Source organism: Argentina anserina, chromosome 1 (assembly GCF_933775445.1).
Source record: "Argentina anserina chromosome 1, drPotAnse1.1, whole genome shotgun sequence".
Classification (NCBI taxonomy): Eukaryota; Viridiplantae; Streptophyta; class Magnoliopsida; order Rosales; family Rosaceae; genus Argentina; species Argentina anserina.
The window spans coordinates 11,019,765-11,035,895 of NC_065872.1; positions in this window are offsets into that span (position 1 = coordinate 11,019,765).

The following is a 16,131-nucleotide window of genomic DNA, read 5'->3' on the forward strand; positions in this document are numbered from 1 at the left end:
CTTATTAGTTGACCCGAAGCCCTATAATAATCCACAAAAATTCTGGATATCCTAGAACAATTGAGAAGTGTAGCCTTCATAAAGAATAGGGAATCATCGGCAAAAAACAAGTGTGACAAAGAAGGGCAAGATGGGGTAAACTTGACACCGATAACATGCTTCTCATGTACCTCTTTTATAAGTCTAAGAGAAAGAGCCTCATTATGAATATGAATAAGGGGAAAGAGGATCTCCCTAACGAAGTCCTCTACTAGGATAGAAAAAGCTCCCCGGAGCTCCATTCAAGACAATAGAAAAAGACACAGTAGTAACACATGTCATAATCAGCTTCACCCACTCATTAGCAAAGCCAAATCTCAACAAAACAGCTTCAAGAAAGTTCAATTCCACCCTATCATAGGCTTTATTCATGTCAAGTTTAAGGCCCATCTCATGTTTGTCTCCACTCCTCCTTAATTTCAAATAGTGGAAACCCTCATGTGCCAATATTATATTATCCTGTATAAGTCTCTCTGGAACAAAAGCGTTTTGGTTGGGAGAAATAAATCTATGTGAGAAAAGGTTTTAGCCGATTAGAAAGAAGCTTAGATAGGATCTTATAAGAGTTGTTGCAAAGACTGATACGGCGAAAGTGTGTTGTCCTCTTTGGGTTCTCTTTCTTGGGAATCAAGACAAGCATTTGGATTGTGATTAAAAGTTTATGGGTGGATTGAGTATTGGTGAAACAACTGAAGGTAAGAGGGAAGTAACCAACCCTCTTGGTTGTGGCAGCAGGCCATCAACAGCCGCATACCAGCCATGAGTTATCTTTCTTGGAACTGTCAAGGGCTTGGTCAAGACTTGATAGTTCAAGTACTTCGGGATATGATTGGTACTCATGATCCGGGTATCGCCTTCCTCTGGAAGACCCATAATAAAGATGAGGTTGTTCATTCTGTTTCGTAGAAATATGGGATACAGTGAGTACTACCTAGTCTCTCCAGTAGGTACTGCTGGGGAGCTTAGTCTATGGTGGAGGTCGAATTACAAGGTTGATGTTATTGATTTTTCAAAGTTCTTTATTGATACAATGATTACTTTACCCGGTGGAATTAACAAGGTTCGTATATCTTGGCTATATGGTCCTCTATATGCTAAGGATAAACAAACTTTTTGGGAGGCTTGGTTTGACTTGGAGCATGAAGATAATGTTGCTTGGTGTGTCATCGGGGATTTGAATGAAATTACGGTTTCTTATGAGAGGGAAGGAGGTAACTTTTGGGTTCAAGGAAGACATCCCTACAATAGACGTTTCATTGATAGTAAATTCATTGCTAGATATTGGATACAAGGGGTCTAGCTTTACTTGGAGCCGTAAAGAAGGTGGGGTTGTGGTTCTTCAAGAGAGATTGGATCGGGCTCTCTTGAATGATAGGTGGATGATGGATTGGCCTAACTCCCATTTAACCCACCTAACCCGGATTAGGTCTGACCATGATCCTATTTATTTTGTCTACTGAAGCTCCCTTGATCAAAAGAAAACTATCATTCAGATTTGAAGTAGCCTGGACAAGTGAGGAGGATCATCACTAAATGTTAGAAGCCGAGTACTATTATTCTTGGGGTTATACAATGGGATATTAATCTGAGATCTTGTTGCTATAATCTTAAGAAGTGGAGTAAAGAACTATTTCCTCATAGCAACAAGAATGAGATCAGATGATGTTTGGAACAGTTGGAGGACTTACAATCCAACGATCCTTTTGATGTTAAAAGGGAACAAGGTACAGTCACTGAGAAGCTTCGAGCTTTATGGGCAAAGGAGGAGAAATATTGGCATCAACGATCGAGAGTTAAATGGCTAAAAACCGGGGACTCAAATACCCGATTCTTTTAGCTTTCTACTCTTCACCGTCGCCCAAGGAACCAGATTATTAAAATTCAGAATGATAAGGATGAATGACTTGTTGGGGAGTCTCATAGGCACATTCTAGAATGCGCCTTCGCTCCGAGAGCCGGAGGCAAATTTGCGTACGTGTCGAGATGAGACCGGTTGATGCATCATGGACCCACTAAACTCTGTTACCTTGACATCCGTTTGAAAACAAAAATCATAGCCAATTTCTTTTCCTTAAAACCCCACTTCTTCTCTTTCTTTCTCCATTTGTGTGACACGCGCTCTCTCTTCCTCTCTTCGCTCTCTCTATGCTGCGACACAAAACCAGACCACCGCCACGTCCTTGTCGGCCTCGCACCGCCGCCGTCCGGCGAGGTCTAACACATACAGGCCCACCTTCACGTTCACCTCTCTTTTATCTTCCTAACCATACTCCTCGATCAAGCATATACCCAAGTTTGCTCTAGATCGAAATAGGGGCAGTGAGGTTCAATCAGAGAATTTCCAATAAAGCTTGGAGCTCCGGTCATCCCTTCAACCTCGTATTGGTGAGACTAGCTCTCTATCTCTATACCCAGTTCAATTCTTCCTCCAATTTCGACAAGAACCTTCTCGGCGACGTTCTGGAGCTGAGGTTGTTATAGTGAGACCCACTTTCCACCTTCATCAAATGAGGAAGAAGTAGTCCTGGTTAATAATTTAAATCCAACAGTCAAACCATTTATAATTAGCTTTTAGCTGACAACAACATTCCAATCTCTGTAATTTCCCATTCTCCACAAGCCCATAACTTCTGTGAATTAACAGCCCGGCGCTTGGAGAGCAGGCTTATAACAGACGTTGGCCAGTCTCATATTCGTGGTGAGTTTGAAAGCCATTTCAATCATATTTTTATTAGTGATGGTTCGAGAAGTTGGGGAAATGCTCTTTGTGGGGTACAACCAATCATCACTTCGAAGATGAACAATGTTTTATGTGGACCGGTCACCATTGAGGAAGTGAAGACGGCTACCTTTCAAGTTGGAGCTCTCAAGGCTTCAGGACCAGATGGTTTTTCAGGTTTATTCTACCATAAGTATTGGGAAATTGTGAGAAATATTGTTTGTTGTACTACTGGGTTGGTATCTTTACAAAAGCTCAATCAAACTCATCCACGGCCAGAGCCTTTCCTTCCCCTACCCTGCTACCAGAATTAGAAGATAGTCTCAGACCCGGAGATAGAGGAACTTTACCCCTCTTACTCGACCGAGGTTCACCCTCTTCAACCAGCCGAGACTTTGGTTTCTTTTCTTGGATGAAGCTCTGATAGCACCGACATGTTTAGTATTTGATGTTTCTACTGCTTTAAAGTGTTTTGCTTCCTCAATAAGAGTAATTGGGGGGTTTTAGGTTGCCTAGGGAAGAATGGGTTTCTATGGAAAAAATCAGATCTAACAGCTTCACAATAAGAGGATGGATACTACATCCACACCACAATTTTTGATGGCCTAGTTTTCCACACTTGAAACAAAATTTCTTTAGATTCTCATACCAGAGGTAAATCTTAGTCGGAGCGTAAATCTTCTAGGGAAGTTGATGAAAGTAGCCAGAGGATGAGATGCATCAAAATCGATTCTCAACCGCAAATAGCCGCGATTTCCAACTACCCCTGGATCTTCAACATCCAAAACAGACCCAAGCATATTCCCCAATTTCCGGCCATTAGTTTTTCCTTCATCAACTTTGGAGGAATCCCATGTGCCTGAATCTAGTAAGACACTCTCATAGTATTCAGCTCATCGAGGGTTAATGATCTAGGCCAGATATGGACTGAGAAGCATATCCCTCTCATATCCCAAGGGCTACCATCAATGAGCTTCGTAGCAAGTTTCTCCGACCCCACTGTGATGGAGTACATATTCTTCTTCACTCTGATAATTCGAATCTGGCCTAATGACTTCCACATCCCAGTCAGTGTTGCCTTGGTGCATGAAGGGATAGGACGGATTGAGGGATATAATCAGGTGGGGAGGGAGATCAATGGGGTGGGATTGAGGTTTATGGCAGGGTAAAGAGTGGGTAGGAGGAAGAAAAAGTTTTCTAGTGAGAAGGCAGAGCTTCTCTCTCTAGAAAAAAATTTCATGTTTTCTCGGATAAGAAAGTTATATATATAGCCTATTAACTGAATATTCTTGGTTAGAAACAAAAGAGTACATCATTTTTTTTTATATATAGTCCTATATAATCTATTAACTGAAATAACCCTTCAACATAATTACTTATATTCTTAACACTTTCCTCTTCACCTCTTCACATGCTTGAACCTTCGAATACTTAAAAGTTTGAGATTTCATGATCGTACACTTTTACCGAGATTAGAATATAAAATGTATTGGTATACTTTAGCTTCTACTGATGGTAACTTATTCAATTATATATAATATTCCGTAAGGTTATTCATCATCTCATCGGCAAAATGGCAAAGAAGATCAAAGAGGAAAAGGTAACATGTTGACATATATCAAAATCTAAAAAAGAGCATTAACAACGGAAAATTCTAACATGCAGCTTTGCATCATGTTATTCAATTTATATATGTGTGCAAAAAAAAAACAGACCAAACAAATGGAGAAAGAAATGTAATGAGGACCACAAGAGCCAATTTTATAAAAATTAAATGGTGATGATTTGATCTGCATCATATGTGGAGCTGCATGATAGACGAACCGTCAACTTCAACATACGGCCACCACTTATTGAGTTAATAGACTTCCCACAATTAAGCACTATTTTCAGCCAAAATGTATACAATGAGATGGGATAGGGATGCATGAAATATTGTTTGAAGCATCAGTCCGTTATATTAGATTAATCACTTTCATATAGATATGAAAAGTTGTTTATTTGACAAAACTTCTTGGTACTTATTATTTCTTAGTTTCTTCCTATATCTCAACATTTTAAAAACATTTCCATATGTTCATTACTCAATAGAGGTGCTCAAGCATCCATCGGTTCCTGCTATTTCCTCTTAGTTTTTATTCGAAAGGTGTGCTTAAATATTATAGTCATCCCATTTTACTTATATACATACTGATACAAAATTTGTATGTTGTAAGTTATAATCAGAAATTCATGCTTATAAAATAAATTCATAACTTAATTACAATAAACCATATTTAGCTAGCGTCATCTAATCCGATTCTTCAACAATCTTTGTAGATAATCGTCTATGAGTCCACTTACATCACATCGATCTGGCTTACTGATAGTAGTGGATCACTGTAATAACCCGAATTTTTAGAAACTAAATGTCGAGTATTTTCAAAGTGTTAAACTTGTGAAATTAATTCAAGACGACAATTGGAGGTTTGCGACATTTCGAAACGAAAACGGAAGATCGTAACGTTACCGCAAGGTATAGATCGACTTTTATTCCGTCGCTCGGTTGCGAAAACTTCCTTCACGAAAGTCGTAGAGCTCATCGATACGAGTTCGTGGACACGTCACGCGTTCGAATCAGACGTCGGACGCGAAAGTTATTAACGTCGGAAGTTCGTTTCCGATTTTGGAAATAGTATAAAAGGAAGGAGAGGAGATTAAAAATCAGAAAATCAGTTTTTTTCTAAAAATCCGCTCGGTTACTGTTCACCCGAGCTCGGGTACTGTTCACCCGACCCAAAAACTTTCTCCGGCCGATTTCTCCACCATCTGACGTCGCCTCGTGTCGTGCCACCTATCAAACGGACGGGCTCGACGATATCCATCTTTTGGGCTACGCCTTACACTCTGGCGACAACCACACACGGTGTAGCAACCGCCGGAAGTTACTGTTGTGTCGGCGCCGCCTCATCCGGCCACCATAGCTCGAGATTCTTGGGGGGTTTTGCTTGGCTCAGTCCCAGCAACATTCCCACAAAAGGAATCGAGCCAAATCGAAGTGTAAGTACCCGAATCAAAATTTCAATTTCTAGGATTGTGAATAGTGCCAAATTTATGTTCTTCGTTGTTTTGACTGTTTAGGCTCGGATTTAGACCTTGGTGTCAACTAGGAAGTTGTTGGAAATGTTGTTTAGGTTGTGGTGGTGAAATTTGGTGATGATTGGTGGCGGTCGGTGAACAGTAACGCCACATGAATAGTAACTGTGAATAGTACCGTCGCATGAATAGTAACTGTGAATAGTGAGCTGTAACAGTGACTGTGAACAGTTACGCCACATGAATAGTTCATGTGAATAGTCTCTGTAACAGTAAATGTGAACAGTGCATGGTAAAACAGTAACTGTAAACAGTGTTTTGATAAAAAACAATACCTGTGAACAATGGTTTAGTAAAAACATTGATTAGTAAACATGAACAGTGTTATGTGAACAATGTTTTATGAACAACATTTAGCTGTGCTGAACTCGTCACCTGATATTTTAAGTATCATTTTCTAAAGCATTTATCGTGCTATTAGGTGACTGACGAAACGAGTGAGGAAATTACTTTCAGGGTCGTGGAAGTTGCACGCAGGAAAGAAGGTGAGTAAAATCTCACTTATTTACGAATCTACCCTTACGGTGATTCAAGATTTTGCAAGAGTTTTTAATATTGAATTACGACATGTATACAATATAGTGGATTACATATATATTGTATAAATTGTAATAAGTACATATATATAGTTTGCTATATTATATACTGTTATGAATTCATTGGAATTGGTCATTTCGAATGACGAGAATTAAATATTGAGCATGTGATTTGATTTTTGTACAATATGAGGTGTGATTATTGTACGTGGTTTTAACATGAGTTTGTTAAAATGTTTTGTCTTCGGACGAGTTTTTGTCTTCGGACGTGTTTATGAAATATGACATGTATATGATATAATGAATTATATATATATTGTATAAATGGTAAATATGTACATATATATATAGTTTGCTATATAATATACTGTTATGATTTTATCGTGATTATGTCATTTTGATGACGAGATTTATATATCGAGCATGTGATTTTGATTTATACAATATGATGTGAGATTATTGTACGTGATTTTAACATGGAGATTGTTAAAATGTTGATTTGTCTTCGGACTTGATTTTTGGTACATTATGATGTGAGATTATTGTACGTGATTTTAACATGGAGATTGTTAAAATATTGATTTGTCTTCGGACTTGATTTTTGTACAATATGATGTGAGATTATTGTACGTAATTTTAACATGGAGATTGTTAAAATGTTGATTTGTCTTCGGACTTGATTTTGTACAATATGATGTGAGATTATTGTACGTGTTTGGCAAGTCGGAACCTAGCCTTTGGCCGGGCGAAAGTTACGATACAGTTAGAGCTCTAGTCTGTCTGCCGGAGTACTGCATGTGAGGTAACGGGTGGTTATCTGCTCATGAGTACTCGTATTTTTAGATGTTGGGTAGCGGGTGGTTGCCCAATATCGGCGGTGTATTACGAGAGGGGTAACAGATGTGTTCCAGCGTTTTTGGTACCTGTATTATAAATGCATTTGGGTAACCAAAAGGGTTACTTAATTTCTCATGAGCGTTTCATTTCGTATTTCTTTGGGACAACGAGATGGGCCGTCCATTCACTCATGAGTGCATTTATATTTGTTTGATTTCTGGATTTTCGAATATATTGTTATGCGAGTTAGATTTTCATTTTACTTATACGAGCTGTAAAGCTTACCGGGTTTGTGTTTATAATCCCGGTGCACCAATTCGATGGTGTAGTGGATAACTCCGCAGGTGTGGATTAGTGGGAATTGACGTACCGCTCAGTGGACTTGAAGTTATTTATCTCCAACTGGTGTGAGGATTTTGTGTGACTATCTTGTGAGTTTGTTATGAGGATTACGCAATTCCATTGTTATAATATTGAATTATAATTTGGGTTGTAATAATCGGTTTGACTGAGTTGTATTTTGAACTCAGAGATGATCCGCTGTGGCATTTTAAATGATTTCGATTCGTTGAGATTGTTTGGTGTTTAACGATTTTGAAATTTTGAGTTTTTATACTCGAAATTTTGGGGTCGTTATAGTTGGTATCAGAGCCTAAGTGCGTATTTGGCAATTATCAATATCATCCGGGAGCGATGATCCGACTGCAGGCGGGCACCCATCACATGCTCCTCGGTATTGATATGTCGCCGGGTACGCGAGAGTGTTAGGAGCCATACCTTATGGTTTGGTCATGTAGGGAGTATTGTGATGATACTCCGATGATTCACTTTCTTCTGAAATTTCATGATTGATATCAGTTGGATCTATTTTGTCGAATTCGAGACTTCACATATATGACTGAGTGTTAATTGTTGAATGGTGATGAATTTGGAAAATGGTCGTGGACAGGGCCGAGGACAGACGAGAGGTCGAGGCCGAGTTAGGGCTGCAGGCCGAGTCCGCAATATGGGGAACCTTTATGAAGTGGCTGCTCCACTGGAAAGACAAGTTGATCTTGTTGCTATCGTTAGAGACGATAGTCGTGTGTTGAGGTTGATCAAGGATATGAGTGAGCTGCTAGTGCTATCATTTCATGACGCTTGGATCATATGGTAGCGGACCATTGGATCGAGAGTATTAGGACTTACTTGGTGATGATTGAGTACTCTGAGTTAGAGAATAGGATGATAGCCACATTCATTTATTGATAGTTGGCAGTGGAGGGGTTAGGATTGATTCATACGCCTATGGGAAACTCTTTATGTGTCACTTCGCTTTTGGAGTGTTCCTCGAAATTGGAGACAATGAAAGGCTTGTCCTATTGTGATTGGAAGTAGAGAGTTCTCTGCTTATTTGATAGTGATTCCGGACCACACTATGATGTGATCTGAGGAATTGATTGGTTGAGGCCGCAGTACGCGATGATTGATTGTGTTGACATGATGAGTTCTTTATAGACCCAGGAAACCAGAGTTTCGTATCTGTGCCTCGAGTCGGATAATGCCATGATAGCTAGAGTCTTGGCAAATGTGGAGTCTGTGGATCTGGAAGTAGCTATCACAGACATTGTTTTACTATTCGAGTATAGTGAGGTGTTTCAGGAGATACTGAGTTTACCTTCTTCGAGAGTTGTTGATTTCTTTATTGATGATGTGCCTGGTATAGCATCTGTATCAAAGGCGCCTTATGGGATTGGGAAAGAACGAGTTTAAAGAATTGAAAGAGCAGATAGATGACATATTAGAACTAGGGTTCATCAAACCTAGTGTCTCACCTTGAGTTGTGCCGGTGTTATTCGTGAATAAGAAAGAAGTCTCATGCGGTTGAGTGTGAATTATAGGGGAATGATTAAGGTGACCATCAAGACTATGTATCATTTACCTAGGATTGATGATGTGTGTGATACGTCCTTAAGGTGGTGATACAATTATTAAACTGAGATTCACATTACGTCGTTGTTGCGTTCCAACTCGTTTTGTTTCGGACATTGACAATTGAAGTTACACATTGTTCTTGGCTGAGCAAGAAATCTAATGTGTTAGAGAAATTTCATTTTGACGTCACGAATTAATTATTTTGCTAGATGAGCATTTAATTGAGAACGCTGATCTTTCAGGATTTAATCATTTTGGTGTTGGGGATTAGAATTTCACAATACCATAGGTCCAAATGAGACGTTATGGCGGCGAAGTAACTTTATGGAAGGTAAGGAACGAGATGACCTTAGCTTAGTAGTGTTTTAACGAATTTTTCATGACAATCACCTTCCAACTGGTAAAGAAAGGTTGAGGACCAAAATTTGTTTTTCAAGTGCAAGTGGTGTTAGCGTTGGTGACTTAGAGGCTCTTTTCCCTCTATGCATTAGATTGAATATTGTTGGATAAAGTGGTGTTGACTGAAGTGTTCAACAAGGGATAAATTTTACGATAAAAGGGTAATCAAGTATATTGTTGCTTACAGAGAAGTTATTTTGGCCGAATGCGTTGGCCATGAGGGTTCTTATTGAAAGTAAAGAAATAATTGTTTAGAGTGGTGGTGTAGCAATCATTTTGGGGTTAGTTTTGAGGAGATGGTGGACCTAATATCTGGTTATGTTGAAGTAATTACTAAACTTATTAGTACTACAACGGTGGGGGAAACCAATATTTTAGATGATGCACTGGGGCATTTGTGTGGGACCGTATGTCATGCATTTGAGGCATCTATGAACCAGGGGGAAAAGTATATCTCAGTTGTGGTCGTGTTGGATTTTGCGCTGTAAAGTTCACCTAATTTTCATGTTCCACTGTTGGGAGATAAATACATTCTTTGTCTGAACCCCAAATTGTGGCATACCACTCATGGAAGCAGGAAGCTGTAATTAATTTTCGACGGTAAGTTTTGGTGAGTGTGATAGGATGCGTGATGCGTCACTCTTGTGGTGGCGGTAGAGGTTCTCTACTACCTTGTGCGTATATTAGTCGATTCTCTGGTGAATTGTTTGAGAGTAATTCTTAATCCAAGGTGGTGTTACGTGGTGGTTGTGAACTCAATAAGTTAAGATTTCTTTATCGTGTTGCCGATGCAAATATGGTACTTGAGTGGGTATCATGCATGACAACTTTTTATGGTTATAATAAGATGATCATGAAAGGGGATTATTTTGTTGATTGGAAGGAATGGTAGGTTCGTTATTCTAACGATGATTTGTGGTGAAGTCATGAAGGTATTGTCGTGATAAAGCACGTTTATTTGAAAACCACTATGTGTGATGTAAGTAGTAGGCATGTGTTAATCATTGATTTGACTCATGTTAGATGTTGGGTTCCATTATCGATGGTCGGGTTCCATTACAAGCATGCTCACTTTGGTGGCTTACATGTGGCTATTAATGTTAGAACATGTGACAGATTGTCTGTTTGGAAGAAGTTTGAGGTATGTGGTGTTTGAAAACTCTAATTGTCCGAGAGACTTGGAAATGTTGGTTTCTAAGACTTGAAAGCGACACAGTGTAAAGAGAGATTATATAGTGTCGATGTGGTAGACCACTCAACCTCGAAATCTCATTCTTAATAGCGTAGTGAGATCTGTCAGAGAAGAGAAGTCACCTGTAAGATTCGTTGAACAAGTTGGTGACATTCAAGACGACGATGTCTAACATGTCTCCTAATGCCCTACCGTGCAATATGTACATTTGAACTTATCATGCCCTTAAGAGAAGACTATTAGATGGCGCCGTGTGACCATCTAGTTAAAGGGCGCACATATAGTGGGGTGGTGAGAGTGGACAAGAAGAGAAGTTGACATCGAGGGTACGCTGTACTCTGCGGGAGCAAGGTCATCTAGTAGGTTCAGGTACATATGGTATGCTATGTGCCTACGCTAAGGTTGTACATATGCACTCAATGTGTGTTATATAAGTAAATGCAGTTATGACCTATTGGAATTTGGTTGAATAGTGAAGTTCGTTCTAAATTCGCCTTATACCTTAAAGGTCTTGTGTTGCAGAACATCTTGTTTTTGCATTTGATTAGGGATGTTCGAGTCGTGGTTTTTCCTGGATGGGTGTTATCATGCTCATTGTTAGAATTCTTTGCAGACACAATGAAGTTATATAACACCATAATAGAAGAAAAGTGAGCTGTGATCGCCTCGTGGAGGCATCATAGATAGAGAGGAAAATTATTGGGGAAGGAATTGTGGAGTCACCATGTTGAGGGCTAGGTACCCTTAGCTGTTGTTGAGTATGGTGTATGAATTTCGGGACGAAATTCCTTTAAGGGGGGTAGAATGTAATAACCCGAATTTTTAGAAACTAAATGTCGAGTATTTTCAAAGTGTTAAACTTGTGAAATTAATTCAAGACGACAATTGGAGGTTTGCGACATTTCGAAACGAAAACGGAAACGTTCTCGGATTGTTTAATTAGAAAACGTAACGTTACCGCAACGTATAGATCGACTTTTATTCCGTCGCTCGGTTGCGAAAACTTCCTTCACGAAAGTCGTAGAGCTCATCGATATGAGTTCGTGGACACGTCACGCGTTCGAATCGGACATCAGACGCGAAAGTTATTAACGTCGGAAGTTCATTTCCGATTTTGGAAATAGTATAAAAGGAAGGATTCAAGATTTTGCAAGAGTTTTTAATATTGAATTACGACATGTATACAATATAGTGGATTACATATATATTGTATAAATGGTAATAAGTACATATATATATAGTTTGCTATATTATATACTGTTATGAATTCATTAGAATTGGTCATTTCGAATGACGAGAATTAAATATTGAGCATGTGATTTGATTTTTGTACAATATGAGGTGTGATTATTGTACGTGGTTTTAACATGAGTTTGTTAAAATGTTTTGTCTTCGGACGAGTTTTTGTCTTCGGACGTGTTTATGAAATATGACATGTATATGATATAATGAATTATATATATATATATTGTATAAATGGTAAATATGTACATATATATATAGTTTGCTATATAATATACTGTTATGATTTTATCGTGATTATGTCATTTTGATGACGAGATTTATATATCGAGCATGTGATTTTGATTTATACAATATGATGTGAGATTATTGTACGTGATTTTAACATGGAGATTGTTAAAATGTTGATTTGTCTTCGGACTTGATTTTTGGTACAATATGATGTGAGATTATTGTACGTGATTTTAACATGGAGATTGTTAAAATATTGATTTGTCTTCGAACTTGATTTTTGTACAATATGATGTGAGATTATTGTACGTAATTTTAACATGAAGATTGTTAAAATGTTGATTTGTCTTCGGACTTGATTTTGTACAATATGATGTGAGATTATTATACGTGTTTGGCAAGTCGGAACCTAGCCTTTGACCGGGTGAAAGTTAAGATACAGTTAGAGCTCTAGTCTGTCTGCCGGAGTACTGCATGTGAGGTAACAGGTGGTTATCTGCTCATGAGTACTCATATTTTTGGATGTTGGGTAGCGGGTGGTTGCCCAATATCGGCGGTGTATTACGAGAGGGGTAACAAATGTGTACCAGCGTTCTTGGTACCCGTATTATAAGTGCATTTGGGTAACCAGAAGGGTTACTTAATTTCTCATGAGCGTTTCATTTCGTATTTCTTTGGGACAACTCACTCATGAGTGCATTTATAGTTGTTTGATTTCTGGATTTTCGAATATATTGTTATGCGAGTTATATTTTCATTTTACTCATACGAGCTGTAAAGCTTACCGGGTTTGTGTTTATAATCCCGGTGCACCAATTCGATGGTGTAGTGGATAACTCCGCATGTGTGGATTAGTGGGAATTGACGTACCGCTCAGTGGACTTGAAGTTATTTATCTCCAGCTGGTGTGAGGATTTTGTGTGACTATCTTGTGAGTTTGTTGTGAGGATTACGCAATTCCATTGTTATAATATTGAATTATAATTTGGGTTGTAATAATCGGTTTGACTGAGTTGTATTTTGAACTCAGAGATGATCCGCTGTGGCATTTTAAATGATTTCGATTCGTTGAGATTGTTTGGTGTTTAACGATTTTAAAATTTTGAGTTTTTAAAGCATCAAACTAGAACAGTAATTAATCAAAAGAACTTCTCCTGCAAATTAAGGATAAAGAATTAAGTACGTATATTATGCCAAACAAAAGGCAGGCACATACGATGATAGATATGAGTGTCACAATGCAAGAACTGAATCAACTTTGCATCTGGGACGTACATAATCAACCTGGCTGGCTAGCTAGGACATATTTTTGGATATGCACGTTTACAAATTAAGAGCTTTTTGGTTCTTACTATTCTTCAATTGTCAAAACTCAAAACAAAGATAGGAAACCGTCTCAAATTTTGGGGATCCACTCTACGTACCATGCATGAGATAGCAATGGCCTCAAAGGGTTTCTTTCTTTAAGTTGAATGGCTTCAAATCTTGTTGAGTAGGGTGAACTAAACCAGTACTTCTCTACACAACCCCAACTAGATTTCATCAAGCAATATCAACCTGGCGACTCTCACTCCTTATACATTATTAAAGCTTAATTTGTTAGAAACAAATATCGTGGAACTCTTTAACGATCAAGTCATTTCTTATCAACTTATTTCAAAATTAACCTCGTCATCCAATTCTTTGTATGCACGTATATCCCTTCTATAAATGTGACCACACTTATCATAGGGGGCTACCTTCCAGCTCAATTAAAGGACAATAATGCTTCCATATTGAATAATTACAGTCATTTCCTCATCATTTAGAAGGAAAGATTGTCCAAAATAAAAAGTTAAAAACTGTTAGATCGACCTAAAACTGATATGTAGTAAGATTGTTAAACTGAAAATTTTATCACAATTTGTGAACTACAACTTTCGATCTTTTGAATGGACCGCTACGAATATAGATTAATATGTACATATATACCTACATCTTCGAGTGAAACGAACATGGTCTACTAACTCATCGATTACCGACCACACATTGAAAGATCAGAGGAAAATAAGAAGCTTTTAACAAAGCCTTTGGAACGAACTAACCAAAGCGCCGAACAAAAACTCACAAAAGTTAATTAAAGAATAATCTAATGAATGATATCACTAAACCAAATATACTAGATTCCATAAGAAAGGCTAGAACTGGCAATATTTAATCACTTTCAAGAGAGCTTTCAAATTAAGTAGGTTAGCTAAGTAACTAATTAATCATCTACACGTGATTAATTGAAACTGCGTTTATGAGATGACAATTCGATCGATCGATCTGTCTTCTCGGTACGTGCTAAGTAACTAATTAATGTTCTTAATGTCTTAATGTTCTCTTTCGATCGATACGTAGCTTAAGTTGCTTAATTAATAAGGTCATGTCGATGAATAAGCTTCATATATATATATATATATATATATATTACCATGCATACGTAGTAAATCGTACGTAACTACCACGTGTCAACATAATTTGCCTAGGCAATGTCTTGGAAGAATAGTTCAGGTAGTTTAGAAAAAGTTGAGAAAGGTGAACTAAACCAGTACTTCTGTACAGAACCTCAACTAGATCTCATCAACCATCAATGACCTTTCGACTTCCGCCACCTATAAGTACCCATTACGTCTCTCAAACCCTTCACACCTGATTACCTTCAAGTCTTCAACTCATTCAAAAGTTCCTCGTATACTTATTGAAGAACAACCCTATCTAGCTAGACTTTTCTGCGCGCTCTTGTATCGAACTAACATGGCAGGTTTCCAGCACTGCTTCCTGGTTTCCATAGTGGCATTGTGCTTGTCTACTATGGATACGAGCTTTGCAGCTCGACACCTTCTGCAGGCTCCGGCATTACCACAGCCTACAATCCCATCTCTTCCAAAGGTTGCATTGCCTCCACTGCCTACCTTACCAACAGGACTGCCTAAACCCGCACTGCCAACATTTCCAACCAACCCCATCCCACCTCTACCGAAAACCACATTGCCACCATTGCCAAGCACCCAAATCCCATCTCTGCCAAACCCTACCTTGCCAACATTCCCTAGCACTGTTCCCAAGGTGACTCTTCCTCCACTTCCCGCCACTCCTTTGCCCACCATTCCAACCAAGATTCCTTCATTCCCAACAATTCCAACTACAACTCCGACTGTTCCTTCTTCTCCTCCATCAAATTAAATAGACATCCTTGTTAATCAAGTGTTGGTTATATGTCTCCAATTTTTTCATCTTTACCATGGTTCTGCATCTGAGGATTCATAGATTGTTCATTTGTACCGGACTCGTTCGACCTGCAGCTAGCAGTTCTATACTTGTATGTTTGAGACTTAATTTGGGGTTTATTGTTTAATTTTACAGTTCTATACCTATGTTGTACGTGTACTTGTGTAAGTATCTATTTTCATACATCCTAGATGCATTTATTATGTTCTAGTAATCGACCAGTTTCTCATCTCTGGAATATTATTATGATTGTTTTACTTGTATCCTGTTCTTATAAACATTTTCTATTTATTCCATTTATCCGTGGCTCCTCAGAATAAAGCTTTAAAAAATTTCCATATTGTTACAATTGGATCATTAAACACAATCCAACACTCACATCCACCCATCGATCGCACATGCGCTATACCCCGGCACCCCTCGCTCTTCTCTTATACACTCATTTTTCCGTTTACAAACCCTTCGTTTAATATTCAGTACTGATCATATACGTCAAACCTCCTAAAATCATATTGGATTAAGGTAAATATTGGTAGTGATTGACACGGATCTAGCTAGTAGCTATATCTCCAGATGATCGAGTAATATAAATTAATAAAGGAAATTTAGTTTTTATCTCAGCAATATATGCACAA